Source organism: Drosophila gunungcola (assembly GCF_025200985.1).
Source record: "Drosophila gunungcola strain Sukarami chromosome 3L unlocalized genomic scaffold, Dgunungcola_SK_2 000005F, whole genome shotgun sequence".
NCBI lineage: Eukaryota > Metazoa > Arthropoda > Insecta > Diptera > Drosophilidae > Drosophila > Drosophila gunungcola.
The window spans coordinates 2988767-3011372 of record NW_026453180.1 but is presented as its reverse complement, the minus strand read 5'-3'; the positions used below and the strand labels follow the sequence as shown (position 1 = coordinate 3011372).

At 36.0% G+C, this 22606-nt stretch overlaps 1 protein-coding gene across 4 annotated transcripts in view; it reads left to right on the top strand.

Moving 5' to 3' along the window:
* The window catches only part of LOC128259569 (methylcytosine dioxygenase TET), a 111616-nt gene that overhangs the window by 34538 nt on the left and 54472 nt on the right, over nucleotides 1-22606 (top strand). The gene's annotated exons all lie outside the window — the stretch shown is intronic.

Below are 22606 nucleotides of genomic sequence, written 5' to 3'. Positions count from 1 at the left end.
ATGTGAGGGCTTATGTTTAAATGTAAACATCAAAAAATTACCAAATTATTCGCTGTGTGGTGCCGTCCTAGCAACCAGAGCCAGAGTCGGACGGCTTCCCCGAAAGTCTGTCCCTGTTGCAGACCCAGACCCAGGCCCAGACGCAGTCACAGACCCAGTAAAAGTCGACATCCCAGACATAATCTCCGCCGCAGGCAACCGACCGCACGTAGCTGGGGGTCACCACCATAAAAACCAGCCACAGTGGCAGTGGAACGAAAAAAATCAACAGCCGAACGGGGGCAGACAAAGTTGTGCCGCCGTGTTGACTTGCTCAGATGCTCAGAGGCCACTTGTGCTGGTTCTGGTGCTGCCTGGATACGTACTATAGATGGTGGATGTGGATGTGGATGTGGCAGCCACAAGCCGCACGTAGCAGCCAGATACCAAAAGGCAGAGACCAAAGGCAAAAGACCCAGGAGCCGAGATGCCAAGAGCCCAAGGCCCGCAGCCCAGAGGAATGGCTACACTGATAAAAGAACGTGGAAGAACCAAAATAAATATCTGGTCATTGAATACAAATCTGCATATTTAATAACTAAAATATATATAAAATCGTAGTACTTAATACAAACATTTTAAAATGCATAATTTAAAATATTAGATTTAACTTGGTTCCTGTTTATTTTAACCACATTAAAGAAATGTGGCTTAAATTTAAATTAAATTTTCAGATATTTAAATATTATACCCATAAAATTTAAATTGAATTTTCCTATATAAAAATCTTGTGTGAAATATACTAAAGTAACATTGTTTAAATTTAAATTAAACTTTCACATATTAAAATTTATCGAAAATTAGTCAAATGAAAAGTAAAAAACAAATTTAATATTTCCATATTTCAAGGGACAAATATTTATTTAAGTTGAGCATCCAAGCCTTTGCACTTAGTACCTTTTTTTTACCAGTGTAACCAGCTACTTATTGTTGCCACGGTGAGGGCATCTCGGTCCCTTTTTCCCGTCTCCTCATCCACTGGGAACTGTCTGACTTTGCCTTTTGAGTCCCTGTCTTGGGGAAACCCAAAGGAGACCCGGGAAAACCCAGGGAAACCCGGAAAACGCCACTGGCTGCCAGTGACTTTGACCTTTGACGGGACGGATCGGCCGGGGGATTTCCCTTTCAGCAGCACACGCAACAGTCCTCCATGTCGTTGCGATTTCTCAAGGTCGGGAACGTCGTAAAAACATGACACAAGCTAATACAGTGAATGAATGTTACTTGATACAGTGAATGCCAGTCACAAGGGTCTTTGGGCTTGGTGACAGCGGAATTTAAATGTGCGATACGGATACCTTCGTTGGCACTCCCACAAATATGGGAACTGGGGGAAGGAAAAGATACAAATAAAATTGCATTGCATATTGTTTCAAAGAATAAGGTATTAGAAATATCTTTACAAATGTCCTTCATTAAATTCTTAAAGAATATGTGGGACGGTGTATATATTATATTCTTGTCTTCGAAAAGTTATAACAATCCCCCAATAAAGATGAAAATATAATATATAAAATAAAGACTACCAAGTTAAGAAAATAAACCATAAGGAGTTTTTATAAAAATGTATAAATGTAGTTAGGAAAACCAAATCAATTTATATTACAAGTATATAAACGGGTATAAAAACCTATTAAATACCAATATTTAGTTTTCAACTCAAATAATTACGCTTTGATTTTCATTCATTGCGGGTTTTAGTTCAATTATTAAAATTTTTTATAATTTTTAATTAATTTTACTATTTATTCTATTTATTATTTTAATTATAAAACAAACCTTAATTTTCATAATTTTCAATACAAAGCTAAAGAGTGTCTCAATACTAAATCAAAATCTGTCAATTATTTTTGCAGTGGTAAATATGTTTTGAAAACATGTCCTAAAACCAAAGATTTCTTTCCAGAAGTGCTTAATATTTTATTAGGCATGTAGAGTTCGTGTTTCCGTCAGGAATTCCGTTCATGATGAATTCCCTTTCCATTCGCCGAGTTGCCCCTGTAGCTTCTCGTCTATCCAGCTCATCACTCAAGTCGTTTTATGCGGCGTGGAGTGGTGTGTCTAAGCCAGCGATTTGTTTGGCAAGTGGCTTGTGGCAACATCTGCTTCTGGCGGCAACTCGCCTCCAATGGAGCGTTGATTATGTCGTCACAGAGACTCCCTGTGGTGCCACCACACACGCACACACACTTGGAAAAGCTATAACACCCATAAAAAGGAAACCAGACTTCCTCATCCAGCTGAATCTGAATCTGAGTCTGAATCACGTGTGTGGCTTCGCTGGCCATAAAATCAGCTAGTAGCGGCAACAGGTTGTTCCTGCTCCTTGGCTGCGAATTTCTTGGAAAAGTCGTGGGGGGTTGGGGGTTGGAAACTTGGAGGGAAAACCACTAGATGTTTCCTCAAGTTTTGCTCTTGATTTTCCCCGTGCTGAGTGCAACACTTGCAAAGTTTTCCTCTGGCCAATTTTACAAACGGGAGAAAGTGAAGTAAAGTTTTTCGGTGGCCCAGTGACACGGACACAGAATCAGGAACACAAGGCTACTACTTCATTTTTATTTTGCTGCCACCAAATTCAGGTCGCGTTGAACTTGCCCGGGAAACTCTCCTGCCGCTTTTCCACACGATGGGACAACAACACAAAAAAAAAAGTAATAGAGAAGCCGGCAAAGGCAAATCCATTGGCAGCACACGGGGCATTGGGATCGGGCCAAGGACGAGCCCGGAAAGCTGCAACACATTTCCATGGTCAGGGGCACTGCACTCCTGGCCAAAAACCCACTCCACAAAATTCCCCTGGCGGCACGCTTTGACGCCTGCAACGCGAACGCATCCTACGCTGGAAAAAAAAATTCGAAATGGCTGTTGAACTCAAATTCAAAAATATTTTAGTCAAAAGAATATTTAAAAAATTATACATTTTTCTGTTAAAGTTGAAGGATTATGTTTCACTTATTTTATATATTTAAGATTTTACATTTTACTAGAAATTGAAAGATTTCTGTTTCAATTTATTGGCAAAAATAAATTGATGGTATGGCTCTAAAAATTCTTTAGAAACGGTTAGCTTAATAAATTTTGCAGCTATTTCTTATAGAATTTAGATCAAAGGTGTAGGATCTTCATATTTGTATATGGATTAAAATATAATGATTTTTTATCTGCTTAGAACATAAAATACAAAACATATATATATGTAAGCAATTTGTCGATTATTCCCAGTGCACCTTTTGGCCTTCATGTTCATGTTTGCCTGCAGTTACCAACATTTTTGGCCAGGCAGTCAGCCACAGCCAGTTAGCCATTGTTCAATCCAGCCGGGTCGCGGATTGGGTCGCACTGGGTTGAAATGGAGCCGCGCCAAGTTGAGTCGGTATTTTTGGCTTTGATGGTCTCGAATTGTCCGGCTCCGCAGTCGACGTGGCGATTCAGGGTCGTCGCCATGTCGCCATGTCGACTCTGTCCTGTTGGCCAACGGCAACATCAGCGACAGCGACTTGTTGCACCTCCCACACTCCTCTCCACGCTCCCCTTTCAACCAGGTCTTTATCCTTTTCCATCTGGCTGCGAATCTACATATACTCGTACATGGGCTTATGCGGAATGCGGCTGGAGTTTGCCATCCCGGCCAAATGGGGACTACACTCTGCTGCAGGAAATGGGTTTCTGTTCCGTTCTAAATATGTAATTCGTTGGATGAAAGTTCAATAACAACCTTAAAATACCTAGTCACTAATTGAACAGCTTACAAACTTATAATTCTTTAAAGTTTCTAAAAAGAATTTTTTATTTAACTAAGACTTGGGAAATAATTGATAGGCTAACAAATTATTGTCCTAAAACAGTTATAAGGGTTCCTTTACCTTTTGTTTAAAATTTAAAGAACAAATAATATTTGAAAAGTGTTAAAGTATTTAAAAAGGAACTTCAAAATAAAGAATCTACATGCACTCTGTGTGCATTCAGTTAATTGACCATGAGTCCAAAAAAAGTTTTCCTTAAAAATACATGATTTCAGTCCATACTCAATATGTTATATAACTGGTGGATTTAATATGGCAGATAAAATGCTAAAAATGCTTTTTGATTAAATATCAAAGTTATTGAATTTCTAAAAAAAGGGTTAATGAATATAAAGAAAATGATATGACAATTGGATAAAAACTAATTTATGAAATGATTTTGATGTGCAATAATTGAAGTGCATAAATAATAAAAAAAACCAACTTGGCTGCCTAGTGCCTGCACATTGGCGATGCATTTTTTGCGAAGCTGCACCTCTTACGCCTTTGCACAGCCCACAACCACCCACCATTCTTGTTGTGAATGGTGTGTTCTTGTTTTTTTTTCCCAGCTGGGAATGGGAATGGGAATGGGGCCATCCCAGCTACTGAACAACCAAACAACCAAACACCGTCCAGCGCCTCTGGCAATTAGTCAACACATGCCCGGCGATGCAATCAGCCTGTCACAATGTTTGGACATGGACATGGCATGCAATGTGTGGGGCTTTGAAAGCGAAAAGCGAAAAGAGGGAAAGGGGGAAAGCGGGCCACTGCCACTTCAATTGGCAGCCGACTCGTGCACTTAACGTCTAATTAGGCGGCGCCTGCTGAAAAGCCACTCAACGGGTTCCCGTTTCTCAACTCCAGCTCCTCCTCCAGTTGGCAATGTCAAAGCGAAGGCTTTTTAAGACTTTGGCCACACCTTGGCCATCACTCAAAACCAAAAAAAAAAAAATAAGAAAACAACAACGTAAACCAAAAACAAACAGAAGTTGCAGTCTGTGGGCCAGACATAATCGTAAATGCCAACATGTCGGCGCCAAGTTGGCTGGCATGGCTACCTCAGTGGCACAGTACCACCAACCGTGACAGCAGCAACATCTACGGCAGCAACATCGAAGCAGCAGCAGCAGCAGCGACATGAAACACCAAGGGGACTCCTACGTGCGATGGCGATACAAGAGCTTACAAGCAGCTCGTAAAAAACAGAAAAACAGACCCACGGCCCGTGGCATCAGCAACAGCAGCAACAGCAACAGCAGCAGCAGGCGGCAGGCAGACAATTTGTCGTCCAACTGTCCGCATTGGAGGCACCGGCAACACCAGGAACAGCAGCAACAGCAACAGCAACAGCTACAGCTACAGCTAACCAGCAGCAACAATTGCTACACAGTCAGAAAATCTAACCAAATTTAAACAGTGAATACGAAACAAAATGGAGCACATATCAAAACAAGATTCAAATACAAACCAAAATAATTTTGTACTTCAAAATAAATACGTTAACCAAATTAAAACCAATTCAAACAACATGACCCACGTGCCAAAACTGTATCCAATTAAAAAAAAAATATAAACCAATTTCTAACTAAAAATAATTATGTGAACTAGCTTTAAGCAGTGACCACAAAAGTTAGGAATACTTATCAAAGCTGAAATAAAATTTAAACCAATTTCCAACTTAAAAAAAAATAAATCATTGTTTAAACAAATCCACATAAAAATGGTAAGCTTAAAAAACTTAAATAAGCTTACTATCCGACAGGAAAAAAAAGAGCTTTAAGACAAGTTTAAACCAATTTCTAAAAACAAAATTGTAAATAATACAAAAAATGCTTTGTTTTAATTATTAAGAAACTTGTAGAGACGTTGACGAGATTGGCAAACAAATAATAATATGGTACATGAGACCTTTTTAATATTTGCTATTGCGATGATTTGGGGATGTAAGTAAATCAAAATTAATATAAAATATTAAAAAGAAAATTTATTAAATTTCTGAGTTACTAAAAAGCTAATCTTAATCTGAAAGGAATAACTCAATTCTGCTATAAGTTTATTGCTATGATTTGTGATGTATTTCCCGCATAGATTCATAATTCTAAACAGATATTTTTTGCTGATTTCTCGCAGTGCACTGGCTGGTGTCCCAAACTGTAAGAGGAGACGGCGACAGAGCGACTTTTGGCACACGCAGCACGTGAGTCGAGCCGGGCAACCTGTCTGCGGTTCTGTCCTTCCGTCGCCTCAGTCGCTTCTGTCCTTCTGGCATGGCACTTCCCCTCCTTTTTTTTCCGTTTATGAAAGACTAAAAGGACGGACGGACGGACGGGCGATCCCGTGTGGGTCTTAAGTCGAACAATGAAAGCGCTGAAAGCGGCCACGCAACTGTTGCTGTTGCTGTTGCCACTGCGAACGGGACACGCCTGCGGCACCTTCATTGAAATCCAAGCCAAGGGGGCTGGCCAAATTGAAATATATACAAAAAAAAAGGCGCACAGGGAAAGCAATGTCAAGGTTGCCGCGCCGTTTTGTTGTGGGTCAAGGTCGGGGCGAAAAAGGCCATGAAGTGCGGAAAAAGGCACGCCTCCATCGTCTAATAATAAAAAGGGCAATGAGCTTAATTTAACAATTTTCCGGGCCGATGTCCTTCGCTCGTCCTTTGCCACGCGTCCCGCCACTTGACCCTTTTTTGTCCAGCAGCAACAACAACAACAACAAACATCCTTGAGCATCCAGTCAACCCAAAAAAAAAGGGAATAAAATAAAAAGGCCCTTGGTGTCGTCAACCTTTTGTGAGCTGACTCGTAACTTTCTGCTTTCTCTGAAGTGTGTGTGTTTTTTTTCTGTGCCTTTCGTTGGCTACTTTATCAACTGTTGCTTGGCAGGGTATTTGCATGTCCTTTTTTTCTACCGGGATATCCTTTTTTTTTTTGCCCGCCAGACAAGTCTGCCAGGCGTCTGCTCGAAAAAAAGGTTTCCTTTTTGGCCAGCAAGTTGATTGACCTGCTTCAAAGGATTTGTACTTAACCTCTCTTAAACATCCTTTTAAATTATTTAAGGACATTGCTTTGTGTGTGTGTATGCTTGTGACATTTAGCTAATGAAAATGTCAACTCAACATTCTCTTTAATTTTTTGTTTGAATTGTCTTTTTGCTTAATTAATTTTCTTGGCTGCTACAATGAAATTTACAACTTTTAAGGCACACAAAAAGGACGAGCGCTTCCGTTTCCTGCTTACACTCACACACACACATACAAAAAAGCACAGAGTTATACAGAGTCTAAATTGCTGCAATAAATTTGAAATTCAATTTAAAATGAACATAAATTGCTTCAACTTTCGAAGCTTGTCATTTTTAAAAAACATTTTTCAACTAACACAGCAGCAGAAACGAAAGTACACACACATAAATCGCATTAAGCGCTTTAAGGCACAAAATACTGCCATAAAAATCGTTTGCTCGTTAATTTCTTGTGTATTTGTGTGCGTGTTTTATTTTACTTTATATTTTTTTGTGTTGTTTACTGCCTTGTCTTACCGCCACCCCCCAGTTTCCCCCATTTTCCCCGCTATTTCCCCGGCTTTCCACAGTACATAATGGCAGCCAGCTCTACAGCTTCAGCTTTTCCTTCTATATACACTTGATAAATGTGCATGGCAGCGACACATACATAGCACCACACACATTCAAGCATATATACTCACAAAAATATATACAGATATCTATATATATGTATATATGTGTGTGTATACCTATAGCTGCTATATTGGACAAAAAGTAAGCAAAGAAAATGAAGGCAAAACACTGGCAAGAAAATTGAACTCAATTGATACCCAGCAGACTTTTCTGCGCAGAATGCGGTGGGTTTTGCAAAAGTTAGTACCGACATCCATTTAATTGATAGATTTATAGCTAATACAGAAAGAATACAGTCCTAGCAACTAAACATAAGATGTTTATGATTATAAATAGTTCAAATCAGGCTAAAAAGTTATTCTTAAACTTTTTACAAAATGTTTATTTTGTAAAATAGTTTCTAATTAAAGATGTTTTAGTCAAATGTTTATATATTTTACTTCTACTTGGGTAGATAAATTAAAAACATAAAAGGCTTAAAAGCTTTGAAAATAGTTTTTTTTATAATGTTTCAATTTTATAAATGTCTAATATAAATCAAAATGTATTTCAAAATCAGCTTTTTCCAGTTTTTTTCAGGCTCAAAATAATAAAAATAATATTTAAAAAATCGACTCCCAATTGTTTTATACACAGGAAATCAAAGTAATAGCTCCAGCATACCCCTGTTAAAACTTAAGGGGTATTTCGCAAGTTGTAGATGGAAATGGAGGTGGCGATGGCGATGACGATGGCAGCAGTAAAGCTTTTCAATTGCCACCCCCACACAAATGCGCGTCTATAATGCCTTATATAAACCAACTCTCTCTCCCGCAACATCACCCCCTGCCCCTACCCATGTGTGTCTGTGTATCTGTGTGTGTGTGTCTGTCTGAGTGCTCAGCTCCAGTGGTGTTGAGGTTGAGTGGTTTTTGGCGAGGGCGTGGGGGCACAGCTCGCTTTAATTTTGGCATGCATTAAGTGCGCTCCAGGGGGTTGTTTCCCGTTATTATTCCATATAGATATACTTCTGTGAATGTATCTGTAATTTATTTATTCGCATTTCGCCTTGAAGTTGCAGTGTAGGGCTTTAAATTTTTCATTGCCTACTTACGCGGGCATTTTGGCTAATTGGTGTTGGCCAATTGCAACATCCCCCGTTTATGGTATATCTATATGGGAATATATCCTTTAACTCACATGTGAAGTCTGCCAGACAGACACACACACATAAGCATAGACATACACCCACACAAAGACTGGCTTTTGTCTGCGATTAGTTGCAACCCTTAAAATGCCTGCATTGCTCATACGACCCGTTGAACGGGTCGCTTTTTGCCGGCCATTTCTGCTTTGTTTTGCCCCGTCGTCGTCTGCGTCTTCTGGCGGATTCAACTTTTTGTGCCACGTAGTACATGCTGCAACTAATTTTCTTTGTTTTTCAATATTCCTGCGATTCTCTTTGTCTCTACACATAGATATAGGGGCTTATATATATATATATATATATCTTGCCCCCGAAAATTCGACAAAACTGCCAAAACAGTCATAGACATAATCGAAAATGCAAGTCAAGGGGGTGAAATTCTGTCTGGTCCTGGAGCTGTCTCGTCTGTCTAATGCACATTTGATGGCATTCGCTAATTGCTTGATTAGCAATGCGGTTCCCACGCCCTCACTCCCCACGCCCCCACGCCCGCAAGCCCCCGCAAAACTTCAAACGATTCAGCGATAATCCCGCCCCGCAAAATACATTTCCAAATCCAACATAAATTATAATTAATATAGGCAACACGCAAGAATCGGAGATGAGGATAAAAGATACACACCCCGAGATCACGACCAAAGGGCGTGACAGCGAAAAAGGAAAAAAATAAGAGCCAAAGGCAATATCCGAAAGGGTTAAGCCCAAGCCCAAGCCAAAGCCAAAGCCAAGAAATAAATTAAACATCAAGGGCAATATCTGTGTGCGATCTGCAAATATGGCGAATAACTAAAGCAAAAGCAAAAACAATAAAAAAAGGCTAGCTTGAAAATTAAAAACAATTAGTGGAGGGCTATAAAAATATTCAATAATGAAGTTATGGCAAGCGAAGTAAAAATCTTCAAGGGCATGACAGGCAGCATATATAGTACAGTAAAAAATACAGAACTTAAAAAATAAACTAAAATTATTAAAGTAACTAAAATATACAGAATATAGTATTACCTTTATATAAAAATATTAATTTTGGAGGTACAGAAAAAATAACTAAAGTAAAAAAAATTAAGAAAGACAAACATAAAAATTAAAAACAATATAAGATAAACAACCTAGTCATGCCCAAAAATTAACAAACAATCAGAAAAATACCAGAAAACTCAGAGAATTGAAGATGTGCAAAAACTATTCTCAATATTTGCGCAACATTAAGTTTCATTTAACTTCAGCTGCATAGTATCTCGCACTTTTTGTTGCCTGTTTTTTCTTCAGTCCACAAAAGCTGCAAAAAGAAAACCAAACATTCAGGGCAAAAAAAGGGAAGAAGAAACAGCTGAGAAGTGAACACATAAATTACAGACAAGCACAACAACAAGAAAAGCAACAAAAGCTGAAGTTGAAGTTGTAGAAGATGAAAAAAGCCAACAACATGGAAAAATGATAAATTGCAAACTGCACATAATTATGCAATTAAAGTTCGACGTTGTATAGTATGTTGTACATTCCACGTTTTGCTTGTAGTTGTTATTATTATTATTGCTTGGGTTGGGCCAACTTGTACTGGCAAAAACCAAAAACCAACAATGAAAAGAGTTAAAAAAAAGAGTATAAAAAAATTCGCATAAATAAAGGAGCTGGAAATAAATGCAACAGCAAAACTTACTGGACTTTTGCCGATTGTTTGGCCCTGATTGTTGCCACTGATGGTTTTGTTTTGCAGTTGCATTAAATGTGAGCAGTATAAAAAAACAAGAAAACTTTACGCTGCTCACAGGAAACTTATTCACAGCAGATTACAAAAGAAAAACTTCAAATAAAAGTATCATTAATTAATATAGTGGTTCTAAAGTCTTGATAGAATGTTCAGGGGCAGTAAAATTTTACTTGGAGATTTCCTAGTATGTTTAAATTTATTATTCAAATTTAAAAAAATCTAGAAAGTTGTTCTCCCTAATTAAAAATTCATTAAATATTTTTGTTAACAATTAATCATTCATCTGCTAAAATTCTTAAGAACTTAAGTTTACAGCCAAAATTAATTTATTTTGTTTTTAAAAGTTCTAGAAAGACATTTTCCCTTCAATAAACATTTACCAAATTTTTGTATTAACAAAACATTATTTATATAGCTTCTTAAAATTCTTAAGAATTTAATTACAGTAAACCAAAATAGTAAACATCACCGGCAATTGAGGGCACAAGTAAAGGCCTGCAACAAAAACGCATTAACGAGTAAAAACACCACAGAAATTCATTTAATGCAGAAATATTTCTACTTTTATCCGTCATTTGCTTGCCTTGCACACACACATTACCAGTGAAAATGGAAAGAAAACTACGAATATTTTTCGTATGCACGCCCAATTTAAAATTAATTGCCAGACACAAAAGAACACTGGCAAAATGATGATGACAAGGCGGGAAAAGCTGGGAAAATGGGCAGTGGGAAAAGCGTTGAAGTTTTGCTAGGGCGTACCAAGTGTGTGTGTGTGTGTGTGTGAATGTCCTGGCTGTGCACTGAAGTATGCATGCAGAAAATTAAAATTAATAATTTATATATTTAAAGCACACCACACCAGCACAAGACGTCGATGCAGGAAAACAAATAAAAATAATGCCACAACAAATAAAACGCCAAGAGTAAATTCATGAAATGAAAATACCATTTACTGCACGCTGTCTGAATCTGCACTAAAAATAAACAAAAATAATATAAAAATAAAAGGGCCACAGCAGCGGCGGCACGAAAAACAGAAAACAAACAAATTAAAAAATTATTTTTCATAATTGAGCAGCAGCAAAAGCGAAGGCAGCTGTCCCGTTCTGTCCAAACAGGGGGCGTGGCAGGGGCAGGGGGCGGTGCAAGAAAACGTTCAGTAAATTGCTGTAAATTACAGGGCAATGGCCAAATAGGGGCGTGGCAGGGGAGAGGCCCAGCCAGATTGACAAGTTCCTTAGGACAACGACTAGGGGTGTAAAAATAGGCAGGGACAATCGTTAATAAATCAAGGGGTTTGCCACGTTTTAAAAACTCTATTTGATCAAGAAATTACCTGGAATCTTATATTATTTATAAACCAATTGGAGCATGGTGGATTCTATATTATTGTTTTTGCTAAAAAAAAGTTTTAAGCACTTCTTAGCAATATCTAAACTTATTTATCCGAACGAAACATTGGTAATTTAAATATTGTGATATTTATTGTTATTTATTAATTGTTGTTATTATTTATTGTCCATTTTTATTATAAATTTTATTAATTAAATTGATTCCGATTTTTGAATGGTTCATTTATTCTTTCAAGCTAAGAACTTGTAATATTTCCAAAACTTTCTTTATATTTATTTTCACAAACAATTTTAATATATTTCTTTTATCGCCCAAGTTTAAAATCGCAATTTAATAAATAAAAATATTTAACATACTTAACAAAATAATTTTAAAAACTTCAGGAAAGCCTTTTCCCTTGTAATTTCATTTTTCTGTAAATATACCATTCTACCTTTCGTCATAAATATTGAAAGTTTGCCAGGAAATGTGCTCCATTTAAAATGCTTTAATAAATGCCTGAATTGGAGTTCTCGTTAAAGATTGTAATCACTTTCTTTATGGAAGGGTGAAGACCTTTAACTCTAACCGCAGTTATTCCTTCCTTCCTCTCTGAATAAACAAATGTTTTTTGTTTTGGTTGCCCTGCCATGAAGAAGCCAACTCCCATTTTCCCATTTTGCCATTAACATTTAAACAAAAACAAGGAACCCTTCGATCAACCCTTTTAACAAACCACCACCCCAAATGCCGCACTCATTTCATTTGCTTAAAATTCCAATTCACTTGAAAAACGAAAATTCGAATATTTTGCATATTTTATGTGTGTGTGTGCAACATTTTTGTTGATGCTTTTTCATTTTTTGTTATTTTTTTATTTTGCATTGAGGAAAATTGCTGGAAAAAAAACCAGCCACTTTTTGTGCCAGAAATTCCAGCAGCTAATAATAAAAAAATAAAAAGCAAATAATGCGGTATGGCGGCCATAAAAATTGTTGCTTATGTCTTCAGGCTTATAAATAATTCATAAGAAATGCGCGTACAAGAAATTAAAAAAAAAACGCAGCGAAGACAACGTACAAGACAGAGGAAGTTTATTGATTTCCTTACGTATCTGTATATATATATTTACAATATACATATATACATGTTGGCAACCCCCTTTAAAGGCCTCGCCTCAATAAAAATGTAAAAATAAAGGCAATTTTTATTGCAATTTGCATGAGTAAACTATAAAATAAACATATAAATATAAATAATGTGTGTTGCCACAGTTACAACAAAAACCAGAATAATAATAATAATAATAAATTACAACAACAACAACCATTGAGAAAACTTCACAACAAAATAAACAAAAAAGGAAAACAATCGAGGGGAAGCTTCACAGAGGCAAGAAAAACAATAAGAAGTAGGGAAAAACAAAAACAAATAAACGAAAATTGTTTCTACTTTTCCTCATTTTACAATCTTGAAATCAAGAAAAATAACAAGAAATAAAACGGAGAGAACGATGAGAAAAAAAGGAAAATTTCTGCTGGAAAACGAACCGAAGAGAAAATAAAATAAATTGCATCATAAAAACGGGCCGAAAGTAGGAGCCATAAGATAGAGCGAGATGGCAGGAAAAATAAATAGCCAGAAGAGGAAGACAAGTTACTAGGAAAATAAATAGAAGAAGAAGAAGAAGCGGCTACAGTAGCAGTTAAATTAGAATTTTATGCAAATGAGATATATTTATAGACGAGATAAGGCGGAAAAACATGAGGAAGAAAACTAGACGAGGCGGCGGAAAATGCGAAATGCAATCGAAGTTCAGGAAATTGAGCAACTAATTATGGGGCGTCAAGAACTTTTTAAGCCTTATCTGGTTAAGTAAAATCATTTAGATACTATTTAGTTAATATTAAATATATACACATATTTAATTAAGAAAAACCGGTAGTTAGAAATTGTATTTCATGCATACTCCATTATTCTTGTATTTCAAAATACCGATATGACTATTATTATTTAAAAAAAAAACTGTATTTTTATCATGAAAACAGAAAGCTGAAAATTAATTTTTTTTTAAATATTTCATGTACTTTAAAAATCTAAAACAGCACCTAATTATGGCACATCAACAATTTTTAAGGCATTTGATATTAAGTTACATTATATTAAAATACATTTACTAGTGCTTAAAAATCCAACAAAGACATTTTATAGTGCAAAGTTTTTTTCAATCAACATTACGAAATTCCCCACATACTTAACATTCCCCGGCGACTTCAATTTCCTGTCCAAAAAAAATATTGCCAAAAGCTAATTCCCGAAAACTTTGTTCGACCAAAGAAAAATATCCATAAAAGAAAATAGAGAAAAGGGCAGAACTGTGGGCCATAAAAAAGGGGGAATATGAAACATGTGATATAAGTTAAGTGATATATGTGCTCCAAAGTGCAAAGACCCCCTTTCACCCCTTTAAAAACAAAAAAAATAAACCCACATCCCCTTAGATCTCCGGCTGTAGGTGCATTAAAACTTTGATAATTACATAACTTTTATGTATATGAAATCTCGCAAAATGTTTGGCTGCACATTTTTGCCGCAGGCTGCAGTCCAAGAGGGGGCGTGATGTCATAGCAGCAGGGGCGTGGCATAAAGGGGGTTCCCATAATAAATAAACGTAAATTTTGCATGTGGCGAGTTAATGCAAACACTGACTCACACAAGATATACACAGATACAACCTTTTGGATGGGTTTTTTCCAGGGTGGAAAGGGGATTGGGGGGTGCAATGTTGGTCCAGGAAAATGTAAAATTAATGCATAAAGTTTACAACAATAACAGCAGCAGTAGCAGCAGCTACAACAACAATGTCCACAACGACAGCCACAAAACTAACAAAAGTCGGGCCAAATAGGGCCAAAAGAGAGTGGCACGATGGCCAGGAGAAAGATATTACGAGTAAATAATGTTGGCCCAAAATAACGTTGATAAAAACTGGCAAAGCATACTTTATGTTTATTTAGGTTTTCTGCTTTCTGTACTTTGCTTACATTTTTCCAGCAATTTTCCAGTGCAATTATCATGGCGTAAAGAGCGAACGGGAGGGCTGATTAAAACCGGATGCCGGAGGTTGTCAAATAATCATGCTAAATGATTACTGACAATTCAAAGACGACAACTTAAAGCAAAACTAATTTAAGCTAATATAATTGTCCTTAACATTGACAAAATTAGTAAGAAATGGTTTTTAATACAAAATTGAAAACGTAAAAGCCATTCTTAAGAACTTCAAATTCTAAAACCAGCAAAATAATATACAAATTTACATTTTCGGGAAAGGTAATTTAAAATTCAAAGTAAATATATATAAATATATAATATTTCATATTGAAGACTACAAATACAAGATAAAATATTCCATATTTATGACAACAAAATTAAGCTATAAATATTGAAAAGTTTAGACAGTTTTCTTCAACTGTAAAGTTCTAATAATATAAAGTAGTAAAAAGTTAAATAACCTGGAAAACCATGGTTTCCCGAACCTTAGGCCACAATGCAAGTGCTTAGACAATACATCAGACGGCCATAACCGTGAGCAGTATTTCAGGTTCTTTTGTTGCCCCGAAGCACAGACAATTAACCATCAAGTGGAGTATTAACATTTTTGTATCTCTCCAAATGCAACATCTTGTTGCACAAAACGTGGGACGCAAACAAGCGCAAAACAGATATAAACAGTTTTCGCTTTTAATTTCAAAGTTTCGCCGAGCTGTGCAACAATTTGTGGGTTCTGAAGGGGGTTTATAGAGGGGTTTTTTTTATAGAGGGGGTTATATGGTGGGGCTATATATGGTGGGGTTATATATGGGGGTTATATGAGCGGGTGGGCAGTTAAGCAGCCAACACAAGCTGCTTTTAATGTTCCATTAAAACGTGGCCACGTTGCTTGCTGCTACGAAATGTTGTTGCTTGTTGCTGTTTTTGCTGTTGCTGTTGGGTCAAAGGCAACAACAACAACAACAACAACAAGAATAGCCACGTCTGGAAGCGAAACTAAAGCCATAAAAGCGACAGCAACAACACCAACGCAGAATATATTGCGTTCTGAAGCTGAAGAGCAAAGAGAAAAATCACAAACAAAATGGTTCAAAAAAAAAGGAAGAATGACAAACAAAATGCACATTGCCCGCCATTTTATATTATTATTATTTTTGTGTATTTTCTTCTCGGAAAAAAAACACAGAAAAAGATCAGAAAAATGTTAGAAAATATTTCTAGGAAAGTGCTGGAAATATGATAAAGATTTTGTTGGGACAACATCATTCTTCAAATGCCATTTTCATAAAAGAATGCAATTTTAAATTTTAATTTTTCCTTAAAATATTAAATTTTTGTATACCCAAATATTTTATTCTTTTTGTCACAAGATATATTTAAATTGAAAAAAAAGGATAATATTAATATAGGTTTTTTTCACTGCACCCACAGAAGCAGCAAAGTTTTTAATATTGCCAACTGTTTGTATCTGTGTGTTGTTTGCTTTTCGCCCTGAATGTTGCTTTTACCTCCAACTCTTGTATGTTTTTCTCGGCAAGTTGCCTGAACATTGTCGGTTTCAATATGTACATACATCGTATAATTCAGTGTCGGGCTGCCCATTATGCAGCTTCACTTCCTCTGAATTCTGCTTAAAACCAAATGCAGTTCAAGTGTCGCAAAAGGGCCAAAATGAGCCAAGAAGACGAAGGGCCAAAGACAAAGTTCCAGATAATTGCCAAACACGAAACACGCTCAAAAAAGGGGGCACTCCCCCAAAAAAATAAAAAACAAAAATAATAAGAGGAGTAACTGGGCGCGGCCACACCTACGCCCACATATATAGGTACACCCCCTCGCCACCATTTTCTTTTTCGCTTTCTGTTCTTCCTCGACTGCTTGCAATTTTCATATCATTTAATTAAAATCGCAAAATTTCGTACACGTTTCCATTTTCGTTTTCCTTTTCTTTTGCGTTCGTTTCTCGTTTCTCGTTCGAGCTAAAGTTTTATTTTTATGATTTTTATGGCCCGGTAAAAACGCTGAGAAAAGTGCAAAAGGCAGAAAATTAAAAATACTTCTTTGATGCGCGCAACCAGCGTCAGAAAATAATAAAAATAATAAAAAAAAGAGGAACACACGAAATGGAAAAAACGTGAAACACAAAAGGAAGAAGACCCCGCGAATTCAATTGAAATGGATCGAGGAGTTTAAATAAAAATAAAAACACAAATATTCCCCATCTTCGTGGCCCCAAAAGGAAGCGGGCGTAACGTCATTAAAAAAGAGAATGAGAGCGAAAAAATACTTATACTTATACTCATATATATGAAAATAAAACCGCGGTCTACCTTTTTCGCTGCCCGCTGTGTTTTGGGGCCCTTTTTATATCCGTATATCCCAGCTTGATTTATTTCCCCGCCGCCAAGTTTTATTTGCCAAAACACAATTTCCAAATGCAATCAACTCTTGCAATCAAATTATTCAATAAGCGAACACACAGGCGAAATCGAAAACAAAGGAGAGCAAAAATAAAACAACATTGAATCTTGAGTCTTGGAAAGCAAACAAACAAACAAACAAACGTGTCTTTTGCATTCCTTTTGTTGTCACCCAAAAAAGGCAACAGTTGTTGCTGCTGCTCTTAATTTACCAGATAAGGTTTCGATCGTAATAAATGGGCTCAACCAAAAGAAATATATTTTAAAAATATTGTCAGTTTAATAGGAATTTATACCTTTTTGTGCAAAATTTAATAGGAATGATATAATAATAATATGATTTCACTTACTTAAAATCATGCTGAAAAGTGAATACATTTTTAATGTCAATTAGCTTACAAATTTTAAAATTTTATTTCTGTATAATTTTTTTTCTTTTGAATAGCTTAAATTGTATATTTTTCTAAATAGTTTTTCTTCGAGAATATATATATTAATTTATATATTTATCTTAACAGAATGGCAATTAAAAAAAGTTGCTAAGATAATTCTATAAAATTTATCACAATTTATTTCACTTCGCAGAATTTTGTAAATATTTTGTAATCTTCAATTTTCTGAATGTTCTATATATACCTTTACCTTTCCCTAAAACGTAAAATAAAAAAAGATATACAATTCTAAACATTTTCATAGCTGTTTACTTAGCCCAGTTTTCAAATTTACTTGCTGGAAAATATTTTTCATTAAATATATTTATCTAAACAGAATGGTAATTCAAACGAAGTGGCAAACATAACTTTTCAAAATTCATCACAATTTATTTCCTTTTGCTGAAGATTGTAAAATATTCTCAACTCTGTTTTCTTTGGGCAAAGCGTGTTTTTAATTTCATTTTACTTTTAAATCAAAAGCTTGCCGCCTGCTCCTGCGTCGTCTTATTCTTCTTCAGCTAGCTTTTCCTTACGCTTTTCAGTTTTTACTTTTGTTTTTCCCGCCCTTCTATGTGTGTGTGAGTGTGTGTGTGTTGGAGGGAGATGCAAAAAGCAAACTAATCAAAAAATTCAATTTCCTTGGAAAATTTAATTTTGCTCAGGGAAAATTCAATTTGCTTGCCTTCGCCGGCGTTTCTTTTACATTTTTTTCAAGTTCTCTTCTCTTTTTTTTTGTGAGCTTTTCGGGTGGGCGAGAAGAAAGCTGAACTGTTCGGCATTGTGTGGATTTTCCAAACGATTTTCCCTGGCCGCTTTCCCCTCCGTATTTTTAATGCCATTATTAAGTGTTTTTTGATCATTAGGCGCCAGAAAGTATGCAGCTTTTGGACGGATTATCATTTAATTAATATTTATGCGTGTTTTAGTAAAGCTTCCAGGCAGCAAAGTAGCAAAAGGTCACGGCCAAAATGTAAGCGAGCCATGTTCTGAAAACCAGCTAAAGCCAACAACAAGTTGGCCAGCTGCAACTCGCAACTTGCCTTGAAACTGGCAACAATGCCACAGCAGCAACAACAGCAGCAGCAACAAACTAAAAACGAGTTTTTGATTTCCCCCCAGTCCGTTTCCCCCGCTAAATGTTCCTAGCTGCTGCCTCTTTTTGTTGCCTTTTTGGCTCTGGGCGCGATTTAAACATATTTTTAGCCTTCTTCCACACAGACAGCAACAGACAACAATTGCATGCATATTAAATAAAGGAAAAAGAATGCGCCTCGGGGTTGCAGCCGCAGACTCATGAGATATAGATATGCTGACCCCCAGCACTCGTTTGACTGGTCTTTTGGGTCGGCGTTGGCCAAATAGTGCAAAATAGTGCAAAATAGTGCAAAATAGGGGAGCTCAAAAGGGCCAGAATCGATAGGCAAGAGCTAGCTGGAGGATTTCGGGCGAAAATAAACGAGAATGGCTAACAATGTTAACAATTACATGAATTTTAAATAGGTTTATAACTGATTTTGCTAAATAAATTAAATGAATTGAAGAAACAATTTCTGGAATTTAAAAACTTTCTTCTGGGTACTCGCTTTTCTTTCAAATAGTCGTATGATTATATAAAATAAATTTTTGTAAAATAATAACTTTTGATAAGGAACAATTTCCATAATATTTATTTATTTAAGAGACATTATTTTTATGCGTAATTTTTGTTACCTTAAACCTTATCAAGAGTAATCACATTTTTTCCTGTGCCCTGTTCATTAAAGCGGCTATCGGAAAATATTAAAAGTGAAAATGCAATTTATGTGTCCATTGTCTCTTTACAGCCAGAGAAACAGTAACAACAACAGGCTTAACGCCTTTTTGTCGTAAATTTTTACACAAGTTCTTTCTGTATTTTGTGTCTGAGAACAGTGGTTTGGAAATTAAAAATGAATAAAAACAAAATACATAATATCTAGATCAACTAAATTGTGTTTAATATATATTATGTGTAAGATTGAACCACATCTTGATATGTCATAAAATTTACAACCTATTTTTAGCTATTAAAGCTAAATTACTCAAAATGATAAATGAATTGAAATATGCGACTTTCTAAAATCAATTTTTTTATTGTTTTAATTAAAATTTCTATGTAGTTAGCCTAAAAAGGCTTAAAACCACGGTGCATTCCCTTGTTTTTTTTTTCAATTTTTCGCACATTTCTTAGCTTCTGGCCGTTGTTGGTGTTGTTGCATGCCCTTTTTGAGCTTTTATGTCCTTTCTGCTGTTCGCTGTAAAATGCACTTAAGCTCCAGAGGCAAAAAGATGCCGCATCCCCACTCCTTCAACTCGTTGCTCTTGTATTCCCTTTGTTTTTCGTTTTTTGCACACAACCAGCTCAATTTTGTTGCCTTTTTTGTTTTGTGTGTGTGTGTATGTGTGTTGTTGCCTTTGCCTCCTTGTACCTTTTAAATATTCGCAGGCATCCATAAATCATTCGAGGTTATGTTGAATTTTTAGACCATTTTTGTTGTTGCCGACCGTCTGCGAAAACCCCCCCTTCCTCTAAAACCCCCTTCCCCTTCACCCCCGCCCGATCCTTTTCTTGGCATGATTTGTAGTTTATGGCCGCATTTTGCCTCGTTTTTGTTGCCATTTTTCGATTCTCTTTGCATTTTGAGGCATATAAATAAAATAGTGGCCAAAGTCTCCTCCAAAGATTCCCATCTCATCTCATCTGAATCTGAGTCGGTGTCAGAAACGAAATGGAAAATTAGTTTCTTTTTTATGTCTTTGATATGAAAATGAATGCAGAAACCTCAGCCGAGACAGGCAATTAAAAAATGGGTTGACAGAAAGAGTTGGCGAAGGGAGTTATTAGCCCGAGGCTTAATGATATTTAAGCTGAGAGAAAAAATATGTATTTATCCGATTTTTATTGTTATTGATGCCAAAAAAAATATTGTACTTATTTACAATATTTTTTGTTTATTTATCCATCAACAAAACAAATATATAATTAATTATACTTTTCTGTGCAATTTGTATTTATTCTTATACATTCTTTTCTTAAATATCCCTTCTTATTTGTTAAGATACTCTAAGGTTAAAAAATTCATAATATTTTCAAACCGTCCATATTATTCCTCAAATTTTCATTTTAATATGCTGACAAATATTACATATATTTCTGTGCACCTAAAAATGCTTAAAAATTCATCAACATTTCAAACAGTTCAGTTCATTTGTCAAATTTTCATATTTTTGCTTATTGACCGTCAGTGTGCGGCCACATCCAAATGTGGTTTGCAATTCAATGTCCTTTCCCAATGGCTTTTGGCCAAAACCGTCTGGCCATAGTTACCACACTCCACATTCATAAGCCAGTACTTCACATTTTCCGCATATCCCAGCCCGACATTTAAATGGATGAAAGCGAAAGGATTTTGCCAAAGTCCAAAATCAAACAGCAAAACATTTTTAGCGACGCGGCAGTGCGAAAACAAGAGGGGAAAAAAGTGGTGGGGGTTGGGGTTATATGGCCAAACCAGACAGGCTCTCTGTTATTGCTGTTGCCTTTTTTCCAGTTGACCAGGCTCGCGGCAAACAAAAAAAAAACAATAAAAAGGCTAAAAGCGCGAGAAAGGGGAGAGAATAAATGGTAAAAAAGTCTGGTGCCTGGCTGAAAGTCTGATATTTGTGTGGAGAGTTTTTTTTGTTCGTTTTTTATGGATATGCGGGTGTTTTTAATTAAGTGCAAAATAATGAAATTTTTTGTCAGGACCCCAAAGGAAAGTGAATTCGGACACTTTCTGGCACGAGCTGAAACTTAGTTTTTAACTGGCGAATAATCGGTGGACTGACTGCATTTAACCTCTTTTACATTTGGCCCAAAATGATGGCAACTGACTTAATGCAATTTCTCGCTTTTCGCTCTCAGATCGCGCCATGAATTTTCATTACTAACAGCGCGAATTTTCGCCATCGTCCAACACACACACAAAAGCACACATGAACACACAACCATTTGGAAAATCCCCGCCCCCTTTTGCAAACGCCCATCTTGGCCCATGGCACGTAATTCAATTTCGAACTGAAGTTAAAATTCAATTAAAATGAGTCAACTTGAGCGTAATGCAATTTCACCAGCCAATGCCATTAGTGAAATATTAACGCAAAAAAAAGAGCAACACGAAAAAAAAGAACGCCAACGAGTTGAGAAATATCCTGAAAATATCCAGACGATAGCAAAAAGTCGCTGGATAAATTATGATTTAAGAAAGGGCAAAATGGCCAACATTTGTAAATTGTAAATGGCTGAGGTAATTTATTGCAGGTCTGCATTCCCTAAAATGCTTATTTAACATTTATCGACTATTAAACTTTTAGACAAATCTAAAAAATACAAACAACAATGTTATTACAACTTTAAATACCTTAATTTCATAATACTATTTAAATTTACGTTTACTATGAACTTTATGGAAACGCCTCAAAGAAATTTATGATATGATTATTAAATATCATAAAAGCTTAAAAACATTTGTCATTTCTATAAAATTACCCACTTATTGAAAAGTATTTCAATTTTGGTTGACTATTAACTTGATGGGAATGCTGTAAAGAATTTTAAATCATTTTGGACTAACAAAGAAAAGGTTTTACTTCAAAATACAATCTTAATAAAAGGTTATTTTGGGGGAATAAAAACGAAAATTTCTTGAAAACATTATCATATCAAAAATGACTTTCAGGAATCTTAAGAACCTTTCAATTTAAAATTCCAAGCAGATACCAATTTAAATATGATGCTTTTAAAATTATTTTGGATAGCCATTACATTAATGGGATCTAGCAACTTTCTTTATACGTTTTTCTCAGCTTGTGGCAACCGATTTTCCCTATTTCCCGCACAGTTTCTCTAGCCCCCCCCCCCCCCTCTCTGCTCACATATTTTCTGTTTTTTTTTTTTGCCTTTCTTTCTCTATTTCCGCTTGGCTCGTTATGTAAGCCATAAAAGC